Genomic DNA, 7,406 nt, shown 5'->3' with positions numbered 1-7,406 from the left:
TTCCTCGGGACTTGAGACCCCGTAGTGAAGCAGCAACTGCCACGATGACGCTAGTGCTGGCCCTGTGCTGCACGTTTCACGTGTTTTATTTATTTCATTTAATTCTACAACCCCCTTTGAAGACAGGTATTCTGTTATCCACATTTGATAGTCGACTTAGTACCCAAAGAGCCAACTCACAGTAACCCCGATTGTATCAGACTAAGAATCAAAGACTATGGGACCTAGAAGTAGACTCCCATTTTGCAGCTCAAAAACTGAAGCCGACAGTGAAGTGGTTGCCTGATGTCCTATGCGACACATAATTTCAGTATCTCCCCTAATTTCCCTCTTTCTCAAAAGGAGTTTCTTATTTCCTGCGCCTCTGCTTATGAACCGGACTGGGATGTGAATCTCTGCATTCATACCTTTGCTGTGGAACACCAGTTGGTGTGGTTAATGCCCTCCTGCCTGGCTGAAGTTTCTCCAGGGAATAGTTGGCTTGCTGCCTCTGGTTTGTAACAAAGCTAAATGCTGCTTAGGTGAAGAAAGACAATTAAGGAGGTTCTAGTGGGAGGTCCAAAGGTGGGAATTGATGGGGGCACAGAGCCCCTACCTGAAGTACTAGAAGCCATTCCCAGGGCTTCAGGGTTCCCCTTTTACACTGCAGATGGGTCCTGGCAGGAAGCTTTTCAGTGGTGGGTAAACAGTTAAACACACATGACAAGGTCCCAGGGACCTTAAACGGCCCATTTCTGGTCCTGCTGGAAAAAGAGACAAATATAATACAGTGTATTAGTTGTCCATTGCAGCATAACAAATTGCCCTAAAACATAGCAGCTTAAAACAACATGCATTTAGTATCTCACAGTCTCTGGGTCAGGAAACTGACCATAGGTTACCTGGGTCCTCTGCTTCAGGGCCTCTCCCAAAGGTGCAATCAAGGTGTCCGCTGGGGCTGGGGTCTCCTCTGAAGGCTCAGCTGGGGAAGGATCTGCTTCCAAGCTCAATCAGCATTTTTTGGCCAGATTCAGCCCTGCACTGGCTGTTGAACTGGAGCCTCAGTTCCCCTGGGGCAGTTGGCCAAAGGCTGCCCTCAGTTCCTTGGTATGGGGCCCTTCCAACATAGCAACTTGCTTCATCAAAGTGTGCAAGTCAAGATAGCAATAGAAAGAGTCACCTAGCAAGACAGAAGTCACTGTCTTATGAAACCTCATCACAGAAGTGACATTCTCACACCTTTGTCATATTCTGTTGGTTAGAAGCAAGTCACAGGTTTCATCCACACACGAGCAGAAAGAATTACACAATGGCATGAATATCAGGAAGCAGGGATCATTGGGGCCATCCTAGAAGCTGCCTGCCACATACAGTGTAATTCATTTTGATTTGGGGGGATGGACAACAATCAGATTATCAGAAGTCATCATCCAGAAGGTACTTTTGAAATGCATGTTAAATATGCATTTCATGTTAAATATGCCCCAGTGATAAGAGATATGGATAGATCACATAATTTAGGTCTTTTTTTTTTTTTTTTTTTGAGACGAGTCTCGCTCTGTCGCCCAGGCTGGAGTGCAGTGGCACGATCTCAGCTCACTGCAAGCTCTGCCTCCCAGGTTCACGTCATTCTCCTGCCTCAGCCTCCCAAGTAGCTGGGACTACAGGTGCCTGCCACCACGCCCAGCTAATTTTTTTGTATTTTTTTAGTAGAGATGGGGTTTCACCATGTTAGCCAGGATGGTCTCGATCTCCTGACCTTGTGATCCGCCCGCCTCGGTCTCCCAAAGTGCTGAGATTACAGGCATGAGCCACCACACCTGGCCTAGGTCTCTTCTAACTCTGAAACGTACCTTCTGGTATGTTAAAAATGTTGCATTAGTAAAAAGTCAACATCATCATATCAGTATGATAGAAGATACAAAAGAAAATTTTTAAAGAAATACCTCTGAGTCCATGATTTTGGAGCACTGTTCTCCAGGGCATAAACCTCAGCCACCACAGCCTCTTATTTTTGTACTTATCAGAAATTCCTGCACGATACAGCAAAGAGGTCCTGAGCTTTGAGCCTCTTAGCCGAGATGAAAGGTTTGACCACTGAATGGCCTTGGCCAAGTATTTAACCACTGAATACCAGGTTTCTAATATCTGAAACAGACTGGGTGCGGTGGCTCATGCCTGTAATCCCAGCACTTTGGGAGGCCAAGGTGGGTGGATCACCTGAGGTCAGGAGTTCGAGACCAGCCTGACCAACATGGTGAAATCCCCGTCTCTACTAAAAATAAAAAGTTAGCCGGGTGTGGTGGTACATGCCTGTGTTCCCACCTATTCAGGAGGCTGAGGCAGGAGAATCACTTGAACCCGGGAGGCAGAGGTTGCAGTGAACTGAGATCGCACAATTGCACTCCAATCTGGACAACAAAAGCAAAACTCCATCTCAAAAAAAAAAAAAAAAATCTAAAGTAGGGACAAATAGTACCCAGCTCAAGGCCACTGGGAGCTTCCACAGAACAGAGAAAATATCAGTGCTGTTTTCCTTATTTTGCCACAATTTGTGGACTGATGGTCTACATCAGTCATTAAACAATGCTTGATTGTTTAATGTTAACCTCAAGAATGTAGAAAGCATAAATGTTAGACTTTTTTCATAAAGTGAAACTTCAGAATCTTCCCTTCTAATCATTTGCTTACTTAAAAATTGTCCTCAATTAGAGTTCCTTAAAAACATTTTAATTCAAATAACCATAAACAATGACATTTTTAACATGGTAAATGGGCAACAAAACCAAATCTGGTTGATTTCAAAGAAGGGGAGATTATTGGAAGCATGTCATGTTGCTTCCAGAATTGACTGTAAGCTAAAGCAGAAATTCTAACAGTGGGATTTGTGGACTCTTGGGGTCTCTGAGATCCTTTCAGGGAATCTTCAAAGTGAAAACTAATTCCATAATGATAAGATGTTATGTGTCTTTTTCACTATGTTGACATTTGCACTAATAGTGCAAAAGCAACAGTGAGGAAAACTGATGGTGCCTTAGCACAAATCAAGGTAAACAATATTCATAGTCATTGTATTCTTCACAACTATACACTATAGGAAAAAAAAAATCAGTTTCACTTTAGAATGCCCTTGAGGTAGCCATGAAATTATTAAATCTTGACCCTCGAGACCCTTTTAATATTATACATGATGAAATGGGAAATAGGAATAAATCACTTCTGCTGTACACTTATGCATAATGATTGACTCAAGAAAAAGCATGTTTACAATTCCTAGAATTTCAAACTGAACTAGCCACTTTTTTCATGGGACACCATTTTTAATTAAGAGAGTGACTGACAAAGTTTACACTTGGTCTTTGGCAGGCATTTTCTCAAAAATGAGCAAAATGAGGCTGTCACTTCAAGGACATCCATTGACAGTATTGTAGCCAATGACAAAATGCAAGCCTTCAGGTGAAAATTGGAATTTTTAAGAAAACTTGTCAATTAGGATGTTTTTGCTATGAACCTGACAGCTTCCCAATGCTTCAAAATTTTTCTGATGATCTTGGTGGTGATATTAAAAAGTATGGGTTTTTTATATTATGTGATGAAACATATCAAAATTTGAAAGATCTGCATAAATTTTTCCAAATGGCCAATGCACAGTGTTACAAAATCATTTCTGAGTAAATGATCCACTCAAAGTATAAGACAGACCAATAGATTCTGATGAAACAAAATATAAAATATTCATTGCATGGTTTCATATTCCACATTGCAAATAATCTTTAAGAAACTACTACCTGCAAATTTTGGTACAGTATCAAAGAAGAATCTCCACAACTACCTGAAAAGGCTACTGAAATTTTCCTCTCTTTTCTGACTAAATATCTAGGTGAGGCTGGATTTTCTTCATGTTCTTCAACCAAAACAACAAACTACAACAGATTGAATGCAAAAGCAGGTATGAGAATCCAGCTATTTTCTATTAAGCCAGACATTAGAGAGATTTGCAAAAAAAAGTTAAAGGCATGCTTCTCTCTAATATTTTTGTTTTAGAAAATTAGTTATTTTTCATTAAAATATCTCTCATTTTTTTTTTGGTAGAGATAGGGTCTTGCTATGTTGCCCAGGCTGGTCTTGGATTCCTGGCCTTAAGCCATCCTTTGGCTTCAGCCCCCCCACAAAGCACTGGGATTACAGGCATGAGCCACTGCACCCAGCCAAAAAATATCTTATTGATGTTAACATATTAATGTGTTATTTTTGTTTTTAAATGAATTTTAAAATATTTTAGACTTCATTTTAATTTATAATGCAGCAAATATCAATATGTATATTGATATAAAACAAAATAAACAAAAGCTCTTCGAGGTCCTCAATATTTCTTAGAATGGAAAAGATTCTTGAGACCAAAAAGTTCTCTAAGAAATGCCAACTTCAGAGGAACAAGCTTAGGGAGACAAAACAAAACCAAACAAGCAAACCAATTAGGATACTTTCTGCTATAAAAAAACAGAAAATTCAACTTAAGCTGATTTAAATAAAAAAGGAAATTTCACCCCAATTACTTTGATGTGATTGTTACACATGCGATCAGAACATCACATGTACCCCATGAATATATACATGAATATGATGCGCCCGTAATATTTTTTAAATTATTTACATAAAATGTTTTTTTAAATCACATTGTACCAAAAGTAAAGATGAAAATGAAATCTCTGGCCAGGCGCGGTGGCTCAAGCCTGTAATCCCAGCACTTTGGGAGGCCGAGACGGGCGGATCACGAGGTCAGGAGATCGAGACCATCCTGGCTAACATGGTGAAACCCCATCTCTACTAAAAAATACAAAAAAAGAAAAAAAAAAAACAGGCGAGGTGGCGGGCGCCTGTAGTCCCAGCTACTCGGGAGGCTGAGGCAGGAGAATGGCATAAACCCGGGAGGTGGAGCTTGCAGTGAGCTGAGATCCGGCCACTGCACTCCAGCCTGGGCGACAGAGCGAGACTCCATCTCAAAAAAAAAAAAAAAAAAAAAGAAAAAAAAAAAAAGAAAATGAAATCTCTTCTTGCACATAAAGGAAGTGCCTGGGAGGGGAGGTTTCAGGATTGGTTCATTCCGCCATGTGCATAATGTCAAGGGTCCTAAATCTTTCAATCTCTCCACTGCTGGCCACAGCATTGACTTCAACCTTAGAAGGGTGGCCGCCTGGTCACAAGATCCACAAGGATAGCTGGAGTGGCAATCAGGGTGGAATGCTTTCTTGCTCACATATAGCAGGTGAGAGAGGAAAATACTTTTTCCAACAATGGAACATAAACCCTCCTCTCAGTCTGATTGGTCCATCTTGAGTCACAGCCCGGGGACTATCATGCCCTGATTGGACTAAACTTGCCTTGGAACTAGGGTTAGGGCGCCCCTCCCCCAGGAAAATTAAAGAAAAAGAAAAGGTTGTGTTAGGAACAAAGGGGAAGACATGGATACTTAACAGGCTGCAACGCCCATTCCAACAAGCAAGAAACAAGGAACGGAGTCTGTCTGGATTTGTAGAACCAAAGCCAAAATCAGACCCAGGAAGGATCTGGTTAGGAAACAGCACTGTCCAGCAGATGTCTCGCAGGCTCCACCATCACCACTGCCTCCTAAAGCCACCAGACGGTAGATGCCACTACTGTGACCACGGCTCAAAGAGTGAATTTTTTTTTTTTTAATTTATTTATTTTTTGAGACAGAGTCTCACTCACTCTGTTGTCCAGGCTGGAGTGCAGTGGCACGATCTCAGATCTTGGCTCACTGCAACCTCTGCCTCCTAGGTTCAAGCAAATCTCCCACCTCAGATCAGCTTCCTGAGTAGCTGGGACTACAGGCATGTGCCACCACTCCTGGCCAATTTTTGCAGTTTTTGGTAGAGAGAGGGTTTCACCATGTTGACCAGGCTGGTCTCAAACTCCTGACCTCAAGTGATCTGCCCGCCTGGGCCTCCCAAAGTGCTAGGATAACAAGCGTGAGCCAATGCGCCAGGCCTGTAAGAGTGTCTCCTTAACTGCCTGTGAATTGCATCACTGGCTTGAAATTAAAAGTCCTAAAATGCAGCATCCGATTGGCTACCTCAGTCACATGGCACTGTCCAAGAAGGGGAGAGGACATATCCCATCCTCTTCATCTTCCAAACGGGAAGAGGGGGGTCCTCCTCCACCAAGGATCACACCACTGGGTAGTTCACCACAATAAGGACATCTGGATGTGGGTAGCCAAAGCCAAAACTAGTAAACAGCCACTTCAAACACAGACGAAAATTCTTCAGAAATAATTAGATCAAAAAAGTAAGTAGTTTTTTAAAAATAAATAAATAAATACGAGACAGGATCTTGCTGTGTTGCCCAGGCTGGTCTTGAATTCCTGGGCTCAAGTGATCCTCCAGTCTTGGCCTCCCAAAGTGCTGGGATTACAGGGATGAGCCACCATGCCCAGCCAAGGTGGGTAGATATTGATGAGAGAGGTATAAAGATAGATAGATAGATGTTAGAGATAAAGGATAGAGAGGTGATAGATGGGCATATAGGTAGGAGAGAGATATTTGTACATATTTTCTATATACTGTACATACATTCATATATGCACATATATATTTTTGTATGCACAATAAATACAAGTCATTTAATTCCAGTACACCACTTACTATCTGTGTGATCTTGTTTAAACCTCTTTATGCCTCAGTTTCCTCATCTGTAAAATAGGGCTAATAAGAGGACCTATCTCATGACAATATTTCAAGGACCAAATAAGTTAACACTTGTAACATGCTTAGCAAAATATCTTAAAAATGGTAAGTGCTCAGCAAATGTTAATTATTAATAAAATATCAGAGCAATGAAGAAGGATCATTGAAATGGCAGAAAACATTTAACTGTAAATCACTTTTCCAGCCTTCAAGGTTCACCAATATCTGAGGGAGGGAGTTTCTGACCCTGCCTGGGACACCTCCAGGAGATAACAGCTATGGAGCGAAGCTAGATCCCTGAGTTACTAATGTCTAAACCACCTTGGAATTCGGAGCAGGAACACCTTTTGGACACCTCTCACCTATTTGCTGTTTTATACATATGTAGCCCACAGGAAATAGGTCTCAGTGAAGTAAACTAACCGTTTGGAAAACAGACCTTCTCTATTCTCTGTGACTAGCAGCTGACTTAAAACAGTAGGACACAGGAAAATATATTGGAAGAAAATATACCAACATGGTTTGGTTTGGTTTCGTTTGGTTTGGGATAGAGTCTCTCTCTGTCATGCAGGCTGGAGTGCAGTGGCCAGTCATGGCTCATTGCAACCTCCACCTCCCAGGTTCAGGCCATCCTCATGCCTCAGCCTCCCGAGTAGCTGAGATTACAGGCATGCACCACCACACCCGGCTAATTTTTTGTATTTTTAGTAGAGACGGGGT

Source organism: Colobus angolensis, unplaced genomic scaffold, assembly GCF_000951035.1.
Source record: "Colobus angolensis palliatus isolate OR3802 unplaced genomic scaffold, Cang.pa_1.0 Scaffold112, whole genome shotgun sequence".
In the NCBI taxonomy this organism is placed as follows: Eukaryota; Metazoa; Chordata; class Mammalia; order Primates; family Cercopithecidae; genus Colobus; species Colobus angolensis.
The sequence above is the reverse complement of the archived record's forward strand: the minus strand, read 5'-3'. Positions refer to the sequence as shown.